Raw genomic sequence first — 24,114 nt, 5'->3', positions numbered from 1 at the left:
CTGCAAAGTTTGATAGCAGCACAGGAGTATTGTAAACTTTCATGCTTGAAGTGTCCACCGCTTGGGTTAAAAATGAAAACCAAACCATTCAACATGAAAGAAGAAGCAGCTTAATCCGACGAGGATGGGATTCGAACCCATGCATGCAGAGCACAATGGATTAGCAGTCCATCACCTTAACCACTCGGCCACCTCGTCTACATAGTGCCCGTGCGTTTAGGTGGGAAGATGTTGAGAGGGTTTTTACCAGTCAGTGTTTTTTCACTGAAGATTGTATGTTGGCTTTTGTCAGAGTTGCCTTATCTCGTCAACTACAGTGCCTGTTGTTTGAAGTTAGCTTGGGGAAAACTCAGAAATGAACCAGTGCTGAGGTTTTTAATATCAATTAGTCATAATTTTTCCTCCTTTTGGTTTTGCCATGGCATTTCTTCAATCTGTCTATTCTGTGTCATAACTTGGAAGCAAAACAAGTCCCAAATTTCAGCTGTGCTAAAAGATGGCTCATTCAATTGCAAAACTTCAAAGCCTTTGTCCTCGATACAGCTTCTGTAAATTTGTCAGTCTTTTAAATGAATGCTCTTCAAAATTTACTTGGCTTCTTAAGTGTTATGACTGAGATTGAAATCTTATTCCATGTTTCTGCTCTACGTGGAATGGAACTCAAGCTCAATATTATTCTGCTGCGCTAACCAGTTGAATGTTCGATTGGTGCTTCAATCTTCCTTTGATTTCAAGTTCATGCCATCTTCTGGTACTGTGGCTTAGTTGGTTAAAGCGCCTGTCTAGTAAACAGGAGATCCTGAGTTCGAATCTCAGCAGTGCCTTGTTTTCATCTCCTCACAAAGAAGCTTCCTATCTTAAAAATAGGTGTTTCACTTGCCACTGATAGTGCAATTGTGAGATTAAAAATCTCTTCTACCTAAGAGATATAAAGGAAGAAAGATGGCTTCAAGCATGACAATGTAAAACCAGTTGATTTAGTTTTGAAATGCATCCTTTCTATGCATCTCTAATCCGTTTATCCAATGTATCTCACCTTTATGTCCTTTGGCTTAGTTGGTCAAAGAGCCTGTTTAGTAAACAGAAAATCTTGAATTTGAATGCCAGCTATTCTTTCTTTATGTCAGTTTGGGGCTTCTTAACTCTCTAAGCAGGCTTTCTAATGTATCACACCTATTTGTCCTTTGTCTTAGTTGGTCAAAGAGCCTGTTTAGTAAACAGAAAATCTTGAATTTGAATGCCAGCAGTGCTATTCTTTCTTTATGTCAGTTTGGGGCTTCTTAACTCTCTAAGCAGGCTTTCTAATGTATCACACCTGTTTGTCCTTTGTCTTAGTTGGTCAAAGAGCCTGTTTAGTAAACAGAAAATCTTGAATTTGAATGCCAGCAGTCCTCTTCCTTCTTTATCTCAGTTTAGGGCTGTTTAACTCTCTAAGCAGGCTTTCTAATGTATCACACCTGTTTGTCCTTTGTCTTAGTTGGTCAAAGAGCCTATTTAGTAAATGGAAAATCTTGAATTTGAATGCCAGCAGTCTTTTTCCTTCTTTATCTCAGTTTAGGGCTGTTTAACTCTCTAAGCAGGCTTTTTAATGTTTCGCACCTGTTTGTCCTTTGGCTTAGTTGGTCAAAGAGCCTATTTAGTAAAAGGAAAATCTTGATTTTGAATGTCAGCAGTGCTTTCTATTCTTCATCTCATTTTGTGGGTTTTTACCCCAAAAAGAGGACTTTTACTCTTGTTTGTCATCAAATATTAATTTCCCACAGCCCTAATATAGTGCAATTGAGAAAAAAAATTGTCTGCTGTTGAAACACTTTAAAAGGAATTAGAGGATATAATTTTCTTTACAGAATATAGGATGGCATCAAGCTTTACAAATTAAAACCAGTGGATTTACAGATCTGACTCTGCAAAGTTTGATAGCAGCACAGGAGTATTGTAAACTTTCATGCTTGAAGTGTCCACCGCTTGGGTTAAAAATGAAAACCAAACCATTCAACACGAAAGAAGAAGCAGATTAATCCGACGAGGATGGAATTCGAACCCATGCATGCAGAGCACAATGGATTAGCAGTCCATCGCCTTAACCACTCGGCCACTTCTTCTACATAGCACCTGTGCATTTAGGTGGGAAGATGTTGAGAGGGTTTTTACCAGTCAGTGTTTTTTCACTGAAGATTGTATGTTGGCTTTTGTCAGAGTTGCCTTATCTCGTCAACTACAGTGCCTGTTGTTTGAAGTTAGCTTGAGGAAAACTCTATCAGAAATGAACCAGTGCTGAGGTTTTTAATATCAATTAGTCATAATTTTTCCTCCTTTTGGTTTTGCCATGGCATTTCTTCAATCTGTCTATTCTGTGTCATAACCTGGAAGCAAAACAAGTCCCAAATTTCAGCTGTGCTAAAAGATGGCTCATTCAATTGCAAAACTTCAAAGCCTTTGTCCTCGATACAGCTTCTGTAAATTTGTCAGTCTTTTAAATGAATCCTCTTCAAAATTTACTTGGCTTCTTAAGTGTTATGACTGAGATTGAAATGTTATTCCATGTTTCTGCTCTACGTGGAATGGAACTCAAGCTCAATATTGTTTTGCTGCGCTAACCAGTTGAATGTTCGATTGGTGCTTCAATCTTCCTTGGATTTCAAATACATGCCATCTTCTGGTGCTGTGGCTTAGTTGGTTAAAGCGCCTGTCTAGTAAACAGGAGATCCTGAGTTCGAATCTCAGCTTCTTATCTTAAAAATAGGTGTTTCACTTGCCACTGATAGTGCAATTGTGAGATTAAAAATCTCTTCTATCTGAAGATGGCTTCAAGCATGACAATGTAAAACCAGTTGTTTTAGTTTTGAAATGCCTCCTTTCTATGCATCTCTAATCCGTTTATCCAATGTATCTCACCTTTATGTCCTTTGGCTTAGTTGGTCAAAGAGCCTGTTTAGTAAACAGAAAATCTTGAATTTGAATGCCAGCAGTGCTATTCTTTCTTTATGTCAGTTTGGGGCTTCTTAACTCTCTAAGCAGGCTTTCTAATGTATCACACCTGTTTGTCCTTTGTCTTAGTTGGTCAAAGAGCCTGTTTAGTAAACAGAAAATCTTGAATTTGAATGCCAGCAGTCCTCTTCCTTCTTTATCTCAGTTTAGGGCTGTTTAACTCTCTAAGCAGGCTTTCTAATGTATCACACCTGTTTGTCCTTTGTCTTAGTTGGTCAAAGAGCCTATTTAGTAAATGGAAAATCTTGAATTTGAATGCCAGCAGTCCTTTTCCTTCTTTATCTCAGTTTAGGGCTGTTTAACTCTCTAAGCAGGCTTTTTAATGTTTCGCACCTGTTTGTCCTTTGGCTTAGTTGGTCAAAGAGCCTATTTAGTAAAAGGAAAATCTTGATTTTGAATGTCAGCAGTGCTTTCTATTCTTCATCTCATTTTGTGGGTTTTTACCCCAAAAAGAGGACTTTTACTCTTGTTTGTCATCAAATATTAATTTCCCACAGCCCTAATATAGTGCAATTGAGAAAAAAAATTATCTGCTGTTGAAACACTTTAAAAGGAATTAGAGGATATAATTTTCTTTACAGAATATAGGATGGCATCAAGCTTTACAAATTAAAACGAGTGGATTTACAGATCTGACTCTGCAAAGTTTGATAGCAGCACAGGAGTATTGTAAACTTTCATGCTTGAAGTGTCCACCGCTTGGGTTAAAAATGAAAACCAAACCATTCAACATGAAAGAAGAAGCAGCTTAATCCGACGAGGATGGGATTCGAACCCATGCATGCAGAGCACAATGGATTAGCAGTCCATCACCTTAACCACTCGGCCACCTCGTCTACATAGTGCCCGTGCGTTTAGGTGGGAAGATGTTGAGAGGGTTTTTACCAGTCAGTGTTTTTTCACTGAAGATTGTATGTTGGCTTTTGTCAGAGTTGCCTTATCTCGTCAACTACAGTGCCTGTTGTTTGAAGTTAGCTTGGGGAAAACTCAGAAATGAACCAGTGCTGAGGTTTTTAATATCAATTAGTCATAATTTTTCCTCCTTTTGGTTTTGCCATGGCATTTCTTCAATCTGTCTATTCTGTGTCATAACTTGGAAGCAAAACAAGTCCCAAATTTCAGCTGTGCTAAAAGATGGCTCATTCAATTGCAAAACTTCAAAGCCTTTGTCCTCGATACAGCTTCTGTAAATTTGTCAGTCTTTTAAATGAATGCTCTTCAAAATTTACTTGGCTTCTTAAGTGTTATGACTGAGATTGAAATCTTATTCCATGTTTCTGCTCTACGTGGAATGGAACTCAAGCTCAATATTATTCTGCTGCGCTAACCAGTTGAATGTTCGATTGGTGCTTCAATCTTCCTTTGATTTCAAGTTCATGCCATCTTCTGGTACTGTGGCTTAGTTGGTTAAAGCGCCTGTCTAGTAAACAGGAGATCCTGAGTTCGAATCTCAGCAGTGCCTTGTTTTCATCTCCTCACAAAGAAGCTTCCTATCTTAAAAATAGGTGTTTCACTTGCCACTGATAGTGCAATTGTGAGATTAAAAATCTCTTCTACCTAAGAGATATAAAGGAAGAAAGATGGCTTCAAGCATGACAATGTAAAACCAGTTGATTTAGTTTTGAAATGCATCCTTTCTATGCATCTCTAATCCGTTTATCCAATGTATCTCACCTTTATGTCCTTTGGCTTAGTTGGTCAAAGAGCCTGTTTAGTAAACAGAAAATCTTGAATTTGAATGCCAGCTATTCTTTCTTTATGTCAGTTTGGGGCTTCTTAACTCTCTAAGCAGGCTTTCTAATGTATCACACCTATTTGTCCTTTGTCTTAGTTGGTCAAAGAGCCTGTTTAGTAAACAGAAAATCTTGAATTTGAATGCCAGCAGTGCTATTCTTTCTTTATGTCAGTTTGGGGCTTCTTAACTCTCTAAGCAGGCTTTCTAATGTATCACACCTGTTTGTCCTTTGTCTTAGTTGGTCAAAGAGCCTGTTTAGTAAACAGAAAATCTTGAATTTGAATGCCAGCAGTCCTCTTCCTTCTTTATCTCAGTTTAGGGCTGTTTAACTCTCTAAGCAGGCTTTCTAATGTATCACACCTGTTTGTCCTTTGTCTTAGTTGGTCAAAGAGCCTATTTAGTAAATGGAAAATCTTGAATTTGAATGCCAGCAGTCCTTTTCCTTCTTTATCTCAGTTTAGGGCTGTTTAACTCTCTAAGCAGGCTTTTTAATGTTTCGCACCTGTTTGTCCTTTGGCTTAGTTGGTCAAAGAGCCTATTTAGTAAAAGGAAAATCTTGATTTTGAATGTCAGCAGTGCTTTCTATTCTTCATCTCATTTTGTGGGTTTTTACCCCAAAAAGAGGACTTTTACTCTTGTTTGTCATCAAATATTAATTTCCCACAGCCCTAATATAGTGCAATTGAGAAAAAAAATTGTCTGCTGTTGAAACACTTTAAAAGGAATTAGAGGATATAATTTTCTTTACAGAATATAGGATGGCATCAAGCTTTACAAATTAAAACCAGTGGATTTACAGATCTGACTCTGCAAAGTTTGATAGCAGCACAGGAGTATTGTAAACTTTCATGCTTGAAGTGTCCACCGCTTGGGTTAAAAATGAAAACCAAACCATTCAACACGAAAGAAGAAGCAGATTAATCCGACGAGGATGGAATTCGAACCCATGCATGCAGAGCACAATGGATTAGCAGTCCATCGCCTTAACCACTCGGCCACTTCTTCTACATAGCACCTGTGCATTTAGGTGGGAAGATGTTGAGAGGGTTTTTACCAGTCAGTGTTTTTTCACTGAAGATTGTATGTTGGCTTTTGTCAGAGTTGCCTTATCTCGTCAACTACAGTGCCTGTTGTTTGAAGTTAGCTTGGGGAAAACTCTATCAGAAATGAACCAGTGCTGAGGTTTTTAATATCAATTAGTCATAATTTTTCCTCCTTTTGGTTTTGCCATGGCATTTCTTCAATCTGTCTATTCTGTGTCATAACCTGGAAGCAAAACAAGTCCCAAATTTCAGCTGTGCTAAAAGATGGCTCATTCAATTGCAAAACTTCAAAGCCTTTGTCCTCGATACAGCTTCTGTAAATTTGTCAGTCTTTTAAATGAATGCTCTTCAAAATTTACTTGGCTTCTTAAGTGTTATGACTGAGATTGAAATCTTATTCCATGTTTCTGCTCTACGTGGAATGGAACTCAAGCTCAATATTGTTTTGCTGCGCTAACCAGTTGAATGTTCGATTGGTGCTTCAATCTTCCTTTGATTTCAAGTGCATGCCATCTTCTGGTGCTGTGGCTTAGTTGGTTAAAGCGCCTGTCTAGTAAACAGGAGATCCTGAGTTCGAATCTCAGCAGTGCCTTGTTTTCATATCCTCACAAAGAAGCTTCCTATCTTAAAAATAGGTGTTTCACTTGCAATTGTGAGATTAAAAATCTCTTCTATCTAAGCGATATAAAGGAAGAAAGATGGTTTCAAGCATGACAATGTAAAACCAGTTGATTTAGTTTTGAAATGCCTCCTTTCTATGCATCTCTAATCCGTTTATCCAATGTATCTCACCTTTATGTCCTTTGGCTTAGTTGGTCAAAGAGCCTGTTTAGCAAACAGAAAATCTTGAATTTGAATGCCAGCAGTGCTATTCTTTCTTTATGTCAGTTTGGGGCTTCTTAACTCTCTAAGCAGGCTTTCTAATGTATCACACCTGTTTGTCCTTTGTCTTAGTTGGTCAAAGAGCCTGTTTAGTAAACAGAAAATCTTGAATTTGAATGCCAGCAGTCCTCTTCCTTCTTTATCTCAGTTTAGGGCTGTTTAACTCTCTAAGCAGGCTTTCTAATGTATCACACCTGTTTGTCCTTTGTCTTAGTTGGTCAAAGAGCCTATTTAGTAAATGGAAAATCTTGAATTTGAATGCCAGCAGTCCTTTTCCTTCTTTATCTCAGTTTAGGGCTGTTTAACTCTCTAAGCAGGCGTTTTTAATGTTTCGCACCTGTTTGTCCTTTGGCTTAGTTGGTCAAAGAGCCTATTTAGTAAAAGGAAAATCTTGATTTTGAATGTCAGCAGTACTTTCTATTCTTCATCTCATTTTGTGGGTTTTTACCCCCAAAAGAGGACTTTTACTCTTGTTTGTAATCAAATATTAATTTCCCACAGCCCTAATATAATGCAATTGAGAAAAAAAATTGTCTGCTGTTGAAACACTTTAAAAGGAATTAGAGGATATAATTTTCTTTACAGAATATAGGATGGCATCAAGCTTTACAAATTAAAACGAGTGGATTTACAGATCTGACTCTGCAAAGTTTGATAGCAGCACAGGAGTATTGTAAACTTTCATGCTTGAAGTGTCCACCACTTGGGTTAAAAATGAAAACCAAACCATTCAACACGAAAGAAGAAGCAGATTAATACGACGAGGATGGGATTCGAACCCATGCATGCAGAGCACAATGGATTAGCAGTCCATCGCCTTAACCACTCGGCCACCTCATTTACATAGCACCCGTGCGTTTAGGTGGGAAGATGTTGAGAGGGTTTTTACCTGTCAGTGTTTTTTCACTGAAGATTGGATGTTGGCTTTTGTCAGAGTTGCCTTATCTCGTCAACTACAGTGCCTGTTGTTTGAAGTTAGCTTGGGGAAAACTCTATCAGAAATGAACCAGTGCTGAGGTTTTTAATATCAATTAGTCATAATTTTTCCTCCTTTTGGTTTTGCCATGGCATTTCTTCAATCTGTCTATTCTGTGTCATAACTTGGAAGCAAAACAAGTCCCAAATTTCAGCTGTGCTAAAAGATGGCTCATTCAATTGCAAAACTTCAAAGCCTTTGTCCTCGATACAGCTTCTGTAAATTTGTCAGTCTTTTAAATGAATGCTCTTCAAAATTTACTTGGCTTCTTAAGTGTTATGACTGAGATTGAAATCTTATTCCATGTTTCTGCTCTACGTGGAATGGAACTCAAGCTCAATATTGTTTTGCTGCGCTAACCAGTTGAATGTTCGATTGGTGCTTCAATCTTCCTTTGATTTCAAGTGCATGCCATCTTCTGGTGCTGTGGCTTAGTTGGTTAAAGCGCCTGTCTAGTAAACAGGAGATCCTGAGTTCGAATCTCAGCAGTGCCTTGTTTTCATATCCTCACAAAGAAGCTTCCTATCTTAAAAATAGGTGTTTCACTTGCGACTGATAGTGCAATTGTGAGATTAAAAATCTCTTCTATCTAAGCGAAGAAAGATGGTTTCAAGCATGACAATGTAAAACCAGTTGATTTAGTTTTGAAATGCCTCCTTTCTATGCATCTCTAATCCGTTTATCCAATGTATCTCACCTTTATGTCCTTTGGCTTAGTTGGTCAAAGAGCCTGTTTAGCAAACAGAAAATCTTGAATTTGAATGCCAGCAGTGCTATTCTTTCTTTATGTCAGTTTGGGGCTTCTTAACTCTCTAAGCAGGCTTTCTAATGTATCACACCTGTTTGTCCTTTGTCTTAGTTGGTCAAAGAGCCTGTTTAGTAAACAGAAAATCTTGAATTTGAATGCCAGCAGTCCTCTTCCTTCTTTATCTCAGTTTAGGGCTGTTTAACTCTCTAAGCAGGCTTTCTAATGTATCACACCTGTTTGTCCTTTGTCTTAGTTGGTCAAAGAGCCTATTTAGTAAATGGAAAATCTTGAATTTGAATGCCAGCAGTCCTTTTCCTTCTTTATCTCAGTTTAGGGCTGTTTAACTCTCTAAGCAGGCTTTTTAATGTTTCGCACCTGTTTGTCCTTTGGCTTAGTTGGTCAAAGAGCCTATTTAGTAAAAGGAAAATCTTGATTTTGAATGTCAGCAGTGCTTTCTATTCTTCATCTCATTTTGTGGGTTTTTACCCCCAAAAGAGGACTTTTACTCTTGTTTGTAATCAAATATTAATTTCCCACAGCCCTAATATAATGCAATTGAGAAAAAAAATTGTCTGCTGTTGAAACACTTTAAAAGGAATTAGAGGATATAATTTTCTTTACAGAATATAGGATGGCATCAAGCTTTACAAATTAAAACGAGTGGATTTACAGATCTGACTCTGCAAAGTTTGATAGCAGCACAGGAGTATTGTAAACTTTCATGCTTGAAGTGTCCACCACTTGGGTTAAAAATGAAAACCAAACCATTCAACACGAAAGAAGAAGCAGATTAATACGACGAGGATGGGATTCGAACCCATGCATGCAGAGCACAATGGATTAGCAGTCCATCGCCTTAACCACTCGGCCACCTCATTTACATAGCACCCGTGCGTTTAGGTGGGAAGATGTTGAGAGGGTTTTTACCTGTCAGTGTTTTTTCACTGAAGATTGGATGTTGGCTTTTGTCAGAGTTGCCTTATCTCGTCAACTACAGTGCCTGTTGTTTGAAGTTAGCTTGGGGAAAACTCTATCAGAAATGAACCAGTGCTGAGGTTTTTAATATCAATTAGTCATAATTTTTCCTCCTTTTGGTTTTGCCATGGCATTTCTTCAATCTGTCTATTCTGTGTCATAACTTGGAAGCAAAACAAGTCCCAAATTTCAGCTGTGCTAAAAGATGGCTCATTCAATTGCAAAACTTCAAAGCCTTTGTCCTCGATACAGCTTCTGTAAATTTGTCAGTCTTTTAAATGAATGCTCTTCAAAATTTACTTGGCTTCTTAAGTGTTATGACTGAGATTGAAATCTTATTCCATGTTTCTGCTCTACGTGGAATGGAACTCAAGCTCAATATTGTTTTGCTGCGCTAACCAGTTGAATGTTCGATTGGTGCTTCAATCTTCCTTTGATTTCAAGTGCATGCCATCTTCTGGTGCTGTGGCTTAGTTGGTTAAAGCGCCTGTCTAGTAAACAGGAGATCCTGAGTTCGAATCTCAGCAGTGCCTTGTTTTCATATCCTCACAAAGAAGCTTCCTATCTTAAAAATAGGTGTTTCACTTGCAATTGTGAGATTAAAAATCTCTTCTATCTAAGCGATATAAAGGAAGAAAGATGGTTTCAAGCATGACAATGTAAAACCAGTTGATTTAGTTTTGAAATGCCTCCTTTCTATGCATCTCTAATCCGTTTATCCAATGTATCTCACCTTTATGTCCTTTGGCTTAGTTGGTCAAAGAGCCTGTTTAGCAAACAGAAAATCTTGAATTTGAATGCCAGCAGTGCTATTCTTTCTTTATGTCAGTTTGGGGCTTCTTAACTCTCTAAGCAGGCTTTCTAATGTATCACACCTGTTTGTCCTTTGTCTTAGTTGGTCAAAGAGCCTGTTTAGTAAACAGAAAATCTTGAATTTGAATGCCAGCAGTCCTCTTCCTTCTTTATCTCAGTTTAGGGCTGTTTAACTCTCTAAGCAGGCTTTCTAATGTATCACACCTGTTTGTCCTTTGTCTTAGTTGGTCAAAGAGCCTATTTAGTAAATGGAAAATCTTGAATTTGAATGCCAGCAGTCCTTTTCCTTCTTTATCTCAGTTTAGGGCTGTTTAACTCTCTAAGCAGGCGTTTTTAATGTTTCGCACCTGTTTGTCCTTTGGCTTAGTTGGTCAAAGAGCCTATTTAGTAAAAGGAAAATCTTGATTTTGAATGTCAGCAGTACTTTCTATTCTTCATCTCATTTTGTGGGTTTTTACCCCCAAAAGAGGACTTTTACTCTTGTTTGTAATCAAATATTAATTTCCCACAGCCCTAATATAATGCAATTGAGAAAAAAAATTGTCTGCTGTTGAAACACTTTAAAAGGAATTAGAGGATATAATTTTCTTTACAGAATATAGGATGGCATCAAGCTTTACAAATTAAAACGAGTGGATTTACAGATCTGACTCTGCAAAGTTTGATAGCAGCACAGGAGTATTGTAAACTTTCATGCTTGAAGTGTCCACCACTTGGGTTAAAAATGAAAACCAAACCATTCAACACGAAAGAAGAAGCAGATTAATACGACGAGGATGGGATTCGAACCCATGCATGCAGAGCACAATGGATTAGCAGTCCATCGCCTTAACCACTCGGCCACCTCATTTACATAGCACCCGTGTGTTTAGGTGGGAAGATGTTGAGAGGGTTTTTACCTGTCAGTGTTTTTTCACTGAAGATTGGATGTTGGCTTTTGTCAGAGTTGCCTTATCTCGTCAACTACAGTGCCTGTTGTTTGAAGTTAGCTTGGGGAAAACTCTATCAGAAATGAACCAGTGCTGAGGTTTTTAATATCAATTAGTCATAATTTTTCCTCCTTTTGGTTTTGCCATGGCATTTCTTCAATCTGTCTATTCTGTGTCATAACTTGGAAGCAAAACAAGTCCCAAATTTCAGCTGTGCTAAAAGATGGCTCATTCAATTGCAAAACTTCAAAGCCTTTGTCCTCGATACAGCTTCTGTAAATTTGTCAGTCTTTTAAATGAATGCTCTTCAAAATTTACTTGGCTTCTTAAGTGTTATGACTGAGATTGAAATCTTATTCCATGTTTCTGCTCTACGTGGAATGGAACTCAAGCTCAATATTGTTTTGCTGCGCTAACCAGTTGAATGTTCGATTGGTGCTTCAATCTTCCTTTGATTTCAAGTGCATGCCATCTTCTGGTGCTGTGGCTTAGTTGGTTAAAGCGCCTGTCTAGTAAACAGGAGATCCTGAGTTCGAATCTCAGCAGTGCCTTGTTTTCATATCCTCACAAAGAAGCTTCCTATCTTAAAAATAGGTGTTTCACTTGCCACTGATAGTGCAATTGTGAGATTAAAAATCTCTTCTATCTAAGCGATATAAAGGAAGAAAGATGGCTTCAAGCATGACAAGGTAAAACCAGTTGATTTAGTTTTGAAATGCCTCCTTTCTATGCATCTCTAATCCGTTTATCCAATGTATCTCACCTTTATGTCCTTTGGCTTAGTTGGTCAAAGAGCCTGTTTAGCAAACAGAAAATCTTGAATTTGACTGCCAGCTATTCTTTCTTTATGTCAGTTTGGGGCTTCTTAACTCTCTAAGCAGGCTTTCTAATGTATCACACCTATTTGTCCTTTGTCTCAGTTGGTCAAAGAGCCTGTTTAGTAAACAGAAAATCTTGAATTTGAATGCCAGCAGTGCTATTCTTTCTTTATGTCAGTTTGGGGCTTCTTAACTCTCTAAGCAGGCTTTCTAATGTATCACACCTGTTTGTCCTTTGTCTTAGTTGGTCAAAGAGCCTGTTTAGTAAACAGAAAATCTTGAATTTGAATGCCAGCAGTCCTCTTCCTTCTTTATCTCAGTTTAGGGCTGTTTAACTCTCTAAGCAGGCTTTCTAATATATCACACCTGTTTGTCCTTTGTCTTAGTTGGTCAAAGAGCCTATTTAGTAAATGGAAAATCTTGAATTTGAATGCCAGCAGTCCTTTTCCTTCTTTATCTCAGTTTAGGGCTGTTTAACTCTCTAAGCAGGCTTTTTAATGTTTCGCACCTGTTTGTCCTTTGGCTTAGTTGGTCAAAGAGCCTATTTAGTAAAAGGAAAATCTTGATTTTGAATGTCAGCAGTGCTTTCTATTCTTCATCTCATTTTGTGGGTTTTTACCCCCAAAAGAGGACTTTTACTCTTGTTTGTAATCAAATATTAATTTCCCACAGCCCTAATATACTGCAATTGAGAAAAAAAATTCTCTGCTGTTGAAACACTTTAAAAGGAATTAGAGGATATAATTTTCTTTACAGAATATAGGATGGCATCAAGCTTTACAAATTAAAACGAGTGGATTTACAGATCTGACTGCAAAGTTTGATAGCAGCACAGGAGTATTGTAAACTTTCATGCTTGAAGTGTCCACCGCTTGGGTTAAAAATGAAAACCAAACCATTCAACATGAAAGAAGAAGCAGATTAATCCGACGAGGATGGGATTCGAACCCATGCATGCAGAGCACAATGGATTAGCGGTCCATCACCTTAACCACTCGGCCACCTCGTCTACATAGCGCCCATGCGTTTAGGTGGGAAGATGTTGAGAGGGTTTTTACCAGTCAGTGTTTTTTCACTGAAGATTGTATGTTGGCTTTTGTCAGAGTTGCCTTATCTCGTCAACTACAGTGCCTGTTGTTTGAAGTTAGCTTGGGGAAAACTCTATCAGAAATGAACCAGTGCTGAGGTTTTTAATATCAATTAGTCATAATTTTTCCTCCTTTTGGTTTTGCCATGGCATTTCTTCAATCTGTCTATTCTGTGTCATAACTTGGAAGCAAAACAAGTCCCAAATTTCAGCTGTGCTAAAAGATGGCTCATTCAATTGCAAAACTTCAAAGCCTTTGTCCTCGATACAGCTTCTGTAAATTTGTCAGTCTTTTAAATGAATGCTCTTCAAAATTTACTTGGCTTCTTAAGTGTTATGACTGAGATTGAAATCTTATTCCATGTTTCTGCTCTACGTGGAATGGAACTCAAGCTCAATATTATTTTGCTGCGCTAACCAGTTGAATGTTCGATTGGTGCTTCAATCTTCCTTTGATTTCAAGTGCATGCCATCTTCTGGTACTGTGGCTTAGTTGGTTAAAGCGCCTGTCTAGTAAACAGGAGATCCTGAGTTCGAATCTCAGCAGTGCCTTGTTTTCATCTCCTCACAAAGAAGCTTCCTATCTTAAAAATAGGTGTTTCACTTGCGATTTATAGTGCAATTGTGAGATTAAAAATCTCTTCTACCTAAGAGATATGAAGAAAGATGGCTTCAAGCATGACAATGTAAAACCAGTTCATTTAGTTTTGAAATGCATCCTTTCTATGCATCTCTAATCCGTTTATCCAATGTATCTCACCTTTATGTCCTTTGGCTTAGTTGGTCAAAGAGCCTGTTTAGTAAACAGAAAATCTTGAATTTGAATGCCAGCTATTCTTTCTTTATGTCAGTTTGGGGCTTCTTAACTCTCTAAGCAGGCTTTCTAATGTATCACACCTATTTGTCCTTTGTCTTAGTTGGTCAAAGAGCCTGTTTAGTAAACAGAAAATCTTGAATTTGAATGCCAGCAGTGCTATTCTTTCTTTATGTCAGTTTGGGGCTTCTTAACTCTCTAAGCAGGCTTTCTAATGTATCACACCTGTTTGTCCTTTGTCTTAGTTGGTCAAAGAGCCTGTTTAGTAAACAGAAAATCTTGAATTTGAATGCCAGCAGTCCTCTTCCTTCTTTATCTCAGTTTAGGGCTGTTTAACTCTCTAAGCAGGCTTTCTAATGTATCACACCTGTTTGTCCTTTGTCTTACTTGGTCAAAGAGCCTATTTAGTAAATGGAAAATCTTGAATTTGAATGCCAGCAGTCCTTTTCCTTCTTTATCTCAGTTTAGGGCTGTTTAACTCTCTAAGCAGGCTTTTTAATGTTTCGCACCTGTTTGTCCTTTGGCTTAGTTGGTCAAAGAGCCTATTTAGTAAAAGGAAAATCTTGATTTTGAATGTCAGCAGTGCTTTCTATTCTTCATCTCATTTTGTGGGTTTTTACCCCAAAAAGAAGACTTTTACTTTTGTTTGTCATCAAATATTAATTTCCCACAGCCCTAATATAGTGCAATTGAGAAAAAAATTCTCTGCTGTTGAAACACTTTAAAAGGAATTAGAGGATATAATTTTCTTTACAGAATATAGGATGACATCAAGCTTTACAAATTAAAACGAGTGGATTTACAGATCTGACTCTGCAAAGTTTGATAGCAGCACAGGAGTATTGTAAACTTTCATTCTTGAAGTGTCCACCGCTTGGGTTAAAAATGAAAAACAAACCATTCAACACGAAAGAAGAAGCAGATTAATCCTACGAGGATGGGATTCGAACCCATGCATGCAGAGCACAATGGATTAGCAGTCCATCGCCTTAACCACTCGGCCACCTCGTCTACATAGCACCTGTGCATTTAGGTGGGAAGATGTTGAGAGGGTTTTTACCAGTCAGTGTTTTTTCACTGAAGATTGGATGTTGGCTTTTGTCAGAGTTGCCTTATCTCGTCAACTACAGTGCCTGTTGTTTGAAGTTAGCTTGGGGAATACTCTATCAGAAATGAACCAGTGCTGAGGTTTTTAATATCAATTAGTCATAATTTTTCCTCCTTTTGGTTTTGCCATGGCATTTCTTCAATCTGTCTATTCTGTGTCATAACTTGGAAGCAAAACAAGTCCCAAATATCAGCTGTGCTAAAAGATGGCTCATTCAATTGCAAAACTTCAAAGCCTTTGTCCTCGATACAGCTTCTGTAAATTTGTCAGTCTTTTAAATGAATGCTCTTCAAAATTTACTTGGCTTCTTAAGTGTTATGACTGAGATTGAAATCTTATTCCATGTTTCTGCTCTACGTGGAATGGAACTCAAGCTCAATATTGTTTTGCTGCGCTAACCAGTTGAATGTTCGATTGGTGCTTCAATCTTCCTTGGATTTCAAATGCATGCCATCTTCTGGTACTGTGGCTTAGTTGGTTAAAGCGCCTGTCTAGTAAACAGGAGATCCTGAGTTCGAATCTCAGCAGTGCCTTGTTTTCATCTCCTCACAAAGAAGCTTCCTATCTTAAAAATATGTGTTTCACTTGCCACTGATAGTGCAATTGTGAGATTAAAAATCTCTTCTATCTAAGCGATATAAAGTAAGAAAGATGGCTTCAAGCATGACAATGTAAAACCAGTTGATTTAGTTTTGAAATGCCTCCTTTCTATGCATCTCTAATCCGTTTATCCAATGTATCTCACCTTTATGTCCTTTGGCTTAGTTGGTCAAAGAGCCTGTTTAGTAAACAGAAAATCTTGAATTTGAATGCCAGCAGTGCTATTCTTTCTTTATGTCAGTTTGGGGCTTCTTAACTCTCTAAGCAGGCTTTCTAATGTAACACACCTGTTTGTCCTTTCTCTTAGTTGGTCAAAGAGCCAGTTTAGTAAACAGAAAATCTTGAATTTGAATGCCAGCAGTCCTCTTCCTTCTTTATCTCAGTTTAGGGCTGTTTAACTCTCTAAGCAGGCTTTCTAATGTATCACACCTGTTTGTCCTTTGTCTTAGTTGGTCAAAGAGCCTATTTAGTAAATGGAAAATCTTGAATTTGAATGCCAGCAGTCCTTTTCCTTCTTTATCTCAGTTTAGGGCTGTTTAACTCTCTAAGCAGGCTTTTTAATGTTTCGCACCTGTTTGTCCTTTGGCTTAGTTGGTCAAAGAGCCTATTTAGTAAAAGGAAAATCTTGATTTTGAATGTCAGCAGTGCTTTCTATTCTTCATCTCATTTTGTGGGTTTTTACCCCAAAAAGAGGACTTTTACTCTTGTTTGTCATCAAATATTAATTTCCCACAGCCCTAATATAGTGCAATTGAGAAAAAAATTCTCTGCTGTTGAAACACTTTAAAAGGAATTAGAGGATATAATTTTCTTTACAGAATATAGAATGGCATCAAGCTTTACAAATTAAAACCAGTGGATTTACATATCTGACTCTGCAAAGTTTGATAGCAGCACAGGAGTATTGTAAACGTTAATGCTTGAAGTGTCCACCGCTTTGGTTAAAAATGAAAAACAAACCATTCAACATGAAAGAAGAAGCAGATTAATCCTACAAGGATGGGATTCGAACCAATGCATGCAGAGCACAATGGATTAGCAGTCCATCGCCTTAACCACTCGGCCACCTCGTCTACATAGCACCTGTGCGTTTAGGTGGGAAGATGTTGAGAGGGTTTTTACCAGTCAGTGTTTTTTCACTGAAGATTGGATGTTGGCTTTTGTCAGAGTTGCCTTATCTCGTCAACTACAGTGCCTGTTGTTTGAAGTTAGCTTGGGGAAAACTCTATCAGAAATGAACCAGTGCTGAGGTTTTTAATATCAATTAGTCATAATTTTTCCTCCTTTTGGTTTTGCCATGGAATTTCTTCAATCTGTCTATTCTGTGTCATAACTTGGAAGCAAAACAAGTCCCAAATTTCAGCTGTGCTAAAAGATGGCTCATTCAATTGCAAAACTTCAAAGCCTTTGTCCTCGATACAGCTTCTGTAAATTTGTCAGTCTTTTAAATGAATGCTCTTCAAAATTTACTTGGCTTCTTAAGTGTTATGACTGAGATTGAAATCTTATTCCATGTTTCTGCTCTACGTGGAATGGAACTCAAGCTCAATATTGTTTTGCTGCGCTAACCAGTTGAATGTTCGATTGGTGCTTCAATCTTCCTTGGATTTCAAATGCATACCATCTTCTGGTGCTGTGGCTTATTTTAAAAATAGGTGTTTCACTTGCGACTGATAGTGCAATTGTGAGATTAAAAATCTCTTCTATCTAAGAGATATAAAGGAAGAAAGATGGCTTCAAGCATGACAATGTAAAACCAGTTGATTTAGTTTTGAAATGCATCCTTTCTATGCATCTCTAATCCGTTTATCCAATGTATCTCACCTTTATGTCCTTTGGCTTAGTTGGTCAAAGAGCCTGTTTAGTAAACAGAAAATCTTGAATTTGAATGCCAGCAGTGCTATTCTTTCTTTATGTCAGTTTGGGGCTTCTTAACTCTCTAAGCAGGCTTTCTAATGTATCACACCTGTTTGTCCTTTGTCTTAGTTGATCAAAGAGCCTGTTTAGTAAACAGAAAATCTTGAATTTGAATGCCAGCAGTCCTCTTCCTTCTTTATCTCAGTTTAGGGCTGTTTAACTCTCTAAGCAGGCTTTCTAATGTATCACACCTGTTTGTCCTTTGTCTTAGTTGGTCAAAGAGCCTATTTAGTAAATGGAAAATCTTGAATTTGAATGCCAGCAGTCCTTTTCCTTCTTTATCTCAGTTTAGGGCTGTTTAACTCTCTAAGCAGGCTTTTTAATGTTTCGCACCTGTTTGTCCTTTGGCTTAGTTGGTCAAAGAGCCTTTTTAGTAAAAGGAAAATCTTGATTTTGAATGTCAGCAGTGCTTTCTATTCTTCATCTCATTTTGTGGGTTTTTACCCCAAAAAGAGGACTTTTACTCTTGTTTGTCATCAAATATTAATTTCCCACATCCCTAATATAGTGCAATTGAGAAAAAAAATTGTCTGCTGTTGAAACACTTTAAAAGGAATTAGAGGATATAATTTTCTTTACAGAATATAGGATGGCATCAAGCTTTACAAATTAAAACCAGTGGATTTACAGATCTGACTCTGCAAAGTTTGATAGCAGCACAGGAGTATTGTAAACTTTCATGCTTGAAGTGTCCACCGCTTGGGTTAAAAATGAAAACCAAACCATTCAACACGAAAGAAGAAGCAGATTAATCTGACAAGGATGGGATTCGAACCCATGCATGCAGAGCACAATGGATTAGCAGTCCATCACCTTAACCACTCGGCCACCTCATCTACATAGCACCCGTGCGTTTAGGTGGGAAGATGTTGAGAGGGTTTTTACCAGTCAGTGTTTTTTCACTGAAGATTGTATGTTGGCTTTTGTCAGAGTTGCCTTATCTCGTCAACTACAGTGCCTGTTGTTTGAAGTTAGCTTGGGGAAAACTCTATCAGAAATGAACCAGTGCTGAGGTTTTTAATATCAATTAGTCATAATTTTTCCTCCTTTTGGTTTTGCCATGGCATTCCTTCAATCTGTCTATTCTGTGTCATAACTTGGAAGCAAAACAAGTCCCAAATTACAGCTGTGCTAAAAGATGGCTCATTCAATTGCAAAACTTCAAAGCCTTTGTCCTCGATACAGCTTCTGTAAATTTGTCAGTCTTTTAAATGAATGCTCTTAAAAATTTACTTGGCTTCTTAAGTGTTATGACTGAGATTGAAATCTTATTCCATGTTTCTGTTCTACGTGGAATGGAACTCAAGCTCAATTATGTTTTGCTGCGCTAACCAGTTGAATGTTCGATTGGTGCTTGAATCTTCCTTGGATTTCAAATGCATGCCATCTTCTGGTGCTGTGGCTTAGTTATCTCAGCAGTGCCTTGTTTTCATCTCCTCACAAAGAAGCTTCCTATCTTAAAAATAGGTGTTTCACTTGCGACTGATAGTGCAATTGTGAGATTAAAAATCTCTTCTATCTAAGAGATATAAAGATGGCTTCAAGCATGACAATGTGAAACCAATTGATTTAGTTTTGAAATGCCTCCTTTCTATGCATCTCTAATCCGTTTATCCAATGTATCTCACCTTTATGTCCTTTGGCTTAGTTGGTCAAAGAGCCTGTTTAGTAAACAGAAAATCTTGAATTTGAATGCCAGCAGTGCTATTCTTTCTTTATGTCAGTTTGGGGCTTCTTAACTCTCTAAGCAGGCTTTCTAATGTATCACACCTGTTTGTCCTTTGTCTTAGTTGGTCAAAGAGCCTGTTTAGTAAACAGAAAATCTTGAATTTGAATGCCAGCAGTCCTCTTCCTTCTTTATCTCAGTTTAGGGCTGTTTAACTCTCTAAGCAGGCTTTCTAATGTATCACACCTGTTTGTCCTTTGTCTTAGTTGGTCAAAGAGCCTATTTAGTAAATGGAAAATCTTGAATTTGAATGCCAGCAGTCCTTTTCCTTCTTTATCTCAGTTTAGGGCTGTTTAACTCTCTAAGCAGGCTTTTTAATGTTTCGCACCTGTTTGTCCTTTGGCTTAGTTGGTCAAAGAGCCTATTTAGTAAATGAAAAATCTTGATTTTGAATGTCAGCAGCGCTTTCTATTCTTCATCTCATTTTGTGGGTTTTTACCCCAAAAAGAGGAATTTTACTCTTGTTTGTCATCAAATATTAATTTCCCACAGCCCTAATATAGTGCAATTGAGAAAAAAAATTATCTGCTGTTGAAACACTTTAAAAGGAATTAGAGGATATAATTTATTTAAAGAATATAGGATGGCATCAAGCTTTACAAATTAAAACCAGTGGATTTACAGATCTGACTCTGCAAAGTTTGATAGCAGCTCAGGAGTATTGTAAACTTTCATGCTTGAAGTGTCCACCGCTTGGATTAAAAATGAAAACCAAACCATTCAACACGAAAGAAAAAGCAGATTAATCTGACAAGGATGGGATTTGAACCCATGCATGCAGAGCACAATGGATTAGCAGTCCATCACCTTAACCACTCGGCCACCTCGTCTACATAGCGCCCGTTCGTTTAGGTGGGAAGATGTTGAGAGGGTTTTTACCAGTCAGTGTTTTTTCACTGAAGATTGTATGTTGGCTTTTGTCAGAGTTGCCTTATCTCGTCAACTACAGTGCCTGTTGTTTGAAGTTAGCTTGGGGAAAACTCTATCAGAAATGAACCAGTGCTGAGGTTTTTAATATCAATTAGTCATAATTTTTCCTTCTTTTGGTTTTGCCATGGCATTCCTTCAATCTGTCTATTCTGTGTCATAACTTGGAAGCAAAACAAGTCCCAAATTACAGCTGTGCTAAAAGATGGCTCATTCAATTGCAAAACTTCAAAGCCTTTGTCCTCGATACAGCTTCTGTAAATTTGTCAGTCTTTTAAATGAATGCTCTTCAAAATTTACTTGGCTTCTTAAGTGTTATGACTGAGATTGAAATCTTATTCCATGTTTCTGCTCTACGTGGAATGGAACTCAAGCTCAATATTGTTTTGCTGCACTAACCAGTTGAATGTTCGATTGGTGCTTCAATCTTCCTTGGATTTCAAATGCATGCCATCTTCTGGTACTGTGGCTTAGTTGGTTAAAGCGCCTGTCTAGTAAACAGGAGATCCTGAGTTCGAATCTCAGCAGTGCCTTGTTTTCATCTCCTCACAAAGAAGCTTCCTATCTTAAAAATAGGTGTTTCACTTGCCACTGATAGTGCAATTGTGAGATTAAAAATCTCTTCTATCTAAGAGATATAAAGGAAGAAAGATGGCTTCAAGCTTGACAATGTAAAACCAGTTGATTTTGTTTTGAAATGCCTCCTTTCTATACATCTCTAATCCGTTTATCCAATGTATCTCACCTTTATGTCCTTTGGCTTAGTTGGTCAAAGAGCCTGTTTAGTAAACAGAAAATCTTGAATTTGAATGCCAGCAGTGCTATTCTTTCTTTATCTCAGTTTAGGGCTGTTTAACTCTCTAAGCAGGCTTTCTAATGTATCACACCTGTTTGTCCTTTGTCTTAGTTGGTCAAAGAGCCAGTTTAGTAAACAGAAAATCTTGAATTTGAATGCCAGCAGTCCTCTTCCTTCTTTATCTCAGTTTAGGGCTGTTTAACTCTCTAAGCAGGCTTTCTAATGTATCACACCTGTTTGTCCTTTGTCTTAGTTGGTCAAAGAGCCTATTTAGTAAATGGAAAATCTTGAATTTGAATGCCAGCAGTCCTTTTCCTTCTTTATCTCAGTTTAGGGCTGTTTAACTCTCTAAGCAGGCTTTTTAAGGTTTCGCACCTGTTTGTCCTTTGGCTTTGTTGGTCAAAGAGCCTATTTAGTAAAAGGAAAATCTTGATTTTGAATGTCAGCAGTGCTTTCTATTCTTCATCTCATTTTGTGGGTTTTTACCCCAAAAAGAGGACTTTTACTCTTGTTTGTCATCAAATATTAATTTCCCACAGCCCTAATATAGTGCAATTGAGAAAAAAATTCTCTGCTGTTGAAACACTTTAAAAGGAATTAGAGGATATAATTTTCTTTACAGAATATAGGATGGCATCAAGCTTTACAAATTAAAACCAGTGGATTTACAGATCTGACTCTGCAAAGTTTGATAGCAGCACAGGAGTATTGTAAACTTTCATGCTTGAAGTGTCCACCGCTTGGGTTAAAAATGAAAACCAAACCATTCAACATGAAACAAGAAGCAGATTAATCCGTCGAGGATGGTATTCTAACCCATGCATGCAGAGCACAATGGATTAGCAGTCCATCACCTTAACCACTCGGCCACCTTGTCTACATAGTGCCCGTGTGTTTAGGTGGGAAGATGTTGAGAGGGTTTTTACCAGTCAGTGTTTTTTCACTGAAGATTGTATGTTGGCTTTTGTCAGAGTTGCCTTATCTCATCAACTACAGTGCCTGTTGTTTGAAGTTAGCTTGGGGAAAACTCTATCAGAAATGAACCAGTGCTGAGGTTTTTAATATCAATTAGTCATAATTTTTCCTCCTTTTGGTTTTGCCATGGCATTTCTTCAATCTGTCTATTCTGTGTCATAACTTGGAAGCAAAACAAGTCCCAAATTTCAGCTGTGCTAAAAGATGGCTCATTCAATTGCAAAACTTCAAAGCCTTTGTCCTCGATACAGCTTCTGTAAATTTGTCAGTCTTTTAAATGAATGCTCTTCAAAATTTACTTGGCTTCTTAAGTGTTATGACTGAGATTGAAATCTTATTCCATGTTTCTGCTCTACGTGGAATGGAACTCAAGCTCAATATTGTTTTGCTGCACTAACCAGTTGAATGTTCGATTGGTGCTTCAATCTTCCTTGGATTTCAAATGCATGCCATCTTCTGGTGCTGTGGCTTAGTTGGTTAAAGCGCCTGTCTAGTAAACAGGACATCCTGAGTTTGAGATTAAAAATCTCTTTTATCTAAGAGATATTAAGGAAGAAAGATGGCTTCAAGCACGACAATGTAATACCAGTTGATTTAGTTTTGAAATGCCTCTTTTCTATGCATCTCTAATCCGTTTATCCAATGTATCTCACCTTTATGTCCTTTGGCTTAGTTGGTCAAAGAGCCTGTTTAGTAAACAGAAAATCTTGAATTTGAATGCCAGCAGTTCTATTCTTTCTTTATGTCAGTTTGGGGCTTCTTAACTTTCTAAGCAGGCTTTCTAATGTATCACACCTGTTTGTCCTTTGTCTTAGTTGGTCAAAGAGCCTGTTTAGTAAGCCACAGCACCAGAAGATGGCATGCATTTGAAATCCAAGGAAGATTGAAGCACCAATCGAACATTCAACTGGTTAGCGCAGCAAAACAATATTGAGCTTGAGTTCCATTCCACGTAGAGCAGAAACATGGAATAAGATTTCAATCTCAGTCATAACACTTAAGAAGCCAAGTAAGTTTTGAAGAGCATTCATTGAAAAGACTGACAAATTTACAGAAGCTGTATCGAGGACAAAGGCTTTCAAGTTTTGCAATTGAATGAGCCATCTTTTAGCACAGCTGTAATTTGGGACTTGTTTTGCGTCCAAGTTATGACACAGAATAGACAGATTGAAGGAATGCCATGGCAAAACCAAAAGAAGGAAAAATTATGACTAATTGATATTAAAAACCTCAGCACTGGTTCATTTCTGATAGAGTTTTCCCCAAGCTAACTTCAAACAACAGGCACTGTAGTTGACGAGATAAGGCAACTCTGACAAAAGCCAACATACAATCTTCAGTGAAAAAACACTGACTGGTAAAAACCCTCTCAACATCTTCCCACCTAAACGCACAGGCACTATGAGGACGAGGTGGCCGAGTGGTTAAGATGATGGACTGCTAATCCATTGTGCTCTGCATGCATGGGTTCGAATTCCATCCTTGTTAGATTAATCTGCTTCCTCTTTCGTGTTGAATGGTTTGGTTTTCATTTTTAACCCAAGCGGTGGACACTTCAAGCTTGAAAGTTTACAATACTCCTGTGTTGCTATCAAACTTTGCAGAGTCAGATCTGTAAATCCACTGGTTTTAATTTGTAAAGCTTGATGCCATCCTATATTCTGTAAAGAAAATTATATCCTCTAATTCCTTTTAAAGTGTTTCAACAGCAGAGAATTTTTTTTCTCAATTGCACTATATTAGGGCTGTGGGAAATTAATATTTGATGACAAACAAGAGTAAAAGTCCTCTTTTTGGGGTAAAAACCCACAAAATGAGATGAAGAATAGAAAGCACTGCTGACATTCAAAATCAAGATTTTTCATTTACTAAATAGGCTCTTTGACCAACTAAGCCAAAGGACAAACAGGTGCGAAACATTAAAAAGCCTGCTTAGAGAGTTAAACAGCCCTAAACTGAGATAAAGAAGGAAAAGGACTGCTGGCATTCAAATTCAAGATTTTCCATTTACTAAATAGGCTCTTTGACCAACTAAGACAAAGGACAAACAGGTGTGATACATTAGAAAGCCTGCTTAGAGAGTTAAACAGCCCTAAACTGAGATAAAGAAGGAAGAGGACTGCTGGCATTCAAATTCAAGATTTTCTGTTTACTAAACAGGCTCTTTGACCAACTAAGACAAAGGACAAACAGGTGTGATACGTTAGAAAGCCTGCTTAGAGAGTTAAGAAGCCCCAAACTGACATAAAGAAAGAAT

General features: G+C 37.7%; 12 non-coding genes across 12 annotated transcripts; 9 read left to right on the top strand and 3 right to left on the bottom strand.

Moving 5' to 3' along the window:
• Positions 1–116: 116 nt before the first annotated feature.
• TRNAS-GCU (transfer RNA serine (anticodon GCU)) lies at positions 117–198 on the bottom strand. The gene has a single exon. It is a non-coding gene; the product is annotated as a tRNA-Ser (tRNA).
• A 552-nt stretch (positions 199–750) lies between these two features.
• TRNAT-AGU (transfer RNA threonine (anticodon AGU)) lies at positions 751–824 on the top strand. The gene has a single exon. It is a non-coding gene; the product is annotated as a tRNA-Thr (tRNA).
• A 2,918-nt stretch (positions 825–3,742) lies between these two features.
• Positions 3,743–3,824, bottom strand: TRNAS-GCU (transfer RNA serine (anticodon GCU)). The gene has a single exon. It is a non-coding gene; the product is annotated as a tRNA-Ser (tRNA).
• A 552-nt stretch (positions 3,825–4,376) lies between these two features.
• TRNAT-AGU (transfer RNA threonine (anticodon AGU)) lies at positions 4,377–4,450 on the top strand. Its single transcript has one exon. It is a non-coding gene; the product is annotated as a tRNA-Thr (tRNA).
• Positions 4,451–6,284: 1,834 nt separating this feature from the next.
• On the top strand, positions 6,285–6,358 carry TRNAT-AGU (transfer RNA threonine (anticodon AGU)). Its single transcript has one exon. It is a non-coding gene; the product is annotated as a tRNA-Thr (tRNA).
• Positions 6,359–8,044: 1,686 nt separating this feature from the next.
• TRNAT-AGU (transfer RNA threonine (anticodon AGU)) lies at positions 8,045–8,118 on the top strand. Its single transcript has one exon. It is a non-coding gene; the product is annotated as a tRNA-Thr (tRNA).
• A 1,688-nt stretch (positions 8,119–9,806) lies between these two features.
• On the top strand, positions 9,807–9,880 carry TRNAT-AGU (transfer RNA threonine (anticodon AGU)). Its single transcript has one exon. It is a non-coding gene; the product is annotated as a tRNA-Thr (tRNA).
• Positions 9,881–11,566: 1,686 nt separating this feature from the next.
• Positions 11,567–11,640, top strand: TRNAT-AGU (transfer RNA threonine (anticodon AGU)). The gene has a single exon. It is a non-coding gene; the product is annotated as a tRNA-Thr (tRNA).
• A 1,832-nt stretch (positions 11,641–13,472) lies between these two features.
• On the top strand, positions 13,473–13,546 carry TRNAT-AGU (transfer RNA threonine (anticodon AGU)). Its single transcript has one exon. It is a non-coding gene; the product is annotated as a tRNA-Thr (tRNA).
• A 1,829-nt stretch (positions 13,547–15,375) lies between these two features.
• TRNAT-AGU (transfer RNA threonine (anticodon AGU)) lies at positions 15,376–15,449 on the top strand. The gene has a single exon. It is a non-coding gene; the product is annotated as a tRNA-Thr (tRNA).
• Positions 15,450–19,907: 4,458 nt separating this feature from the next.
• Positions 19,908–19,989, bottom strand: TRNAS-GCU (transfer RNA serine (anticodon GCU)). The gene has a single exon. It is a non-coding gene; the product is annotated as a tRNA-Ser (tRNA).
• A 556-nt stretch (positions 19,990–20,545) lies between these two features.
• Positions 20,546–20,619, top strand: TRNAT-AGU (transfer RNA threonine (anticodon AGU)). Its single transcript has one exon. It is a non-coding gene; the product is annotated as a tRNA-Thr (tRNA).
• Positions 20,620–24,114: the final 3,495 nt, after the last annotated feature.

The sequence above is a fragment of the Dendrobates tinctorius genome, unplaced genomic scaffold (genome assembly GCF_039654945.1).
Source record: "Dendrobates tinctorius isolate UK_male_01 unplaced genomic scaffold, ASM3965494v1 ptg000204l, whole genome shotgun sequence".
NCBI classification, from domain to species: Eukaryota; Metazoa; Chordata; class Amphibia; order Anura; family Dendrobatidae; genus Dendrobates; species Dendrobates tinctorius.
Note: the sequence above shows the minus strand (reverse complement) of the source record. Positions and strands in the feature narration are given on the sequence as shown.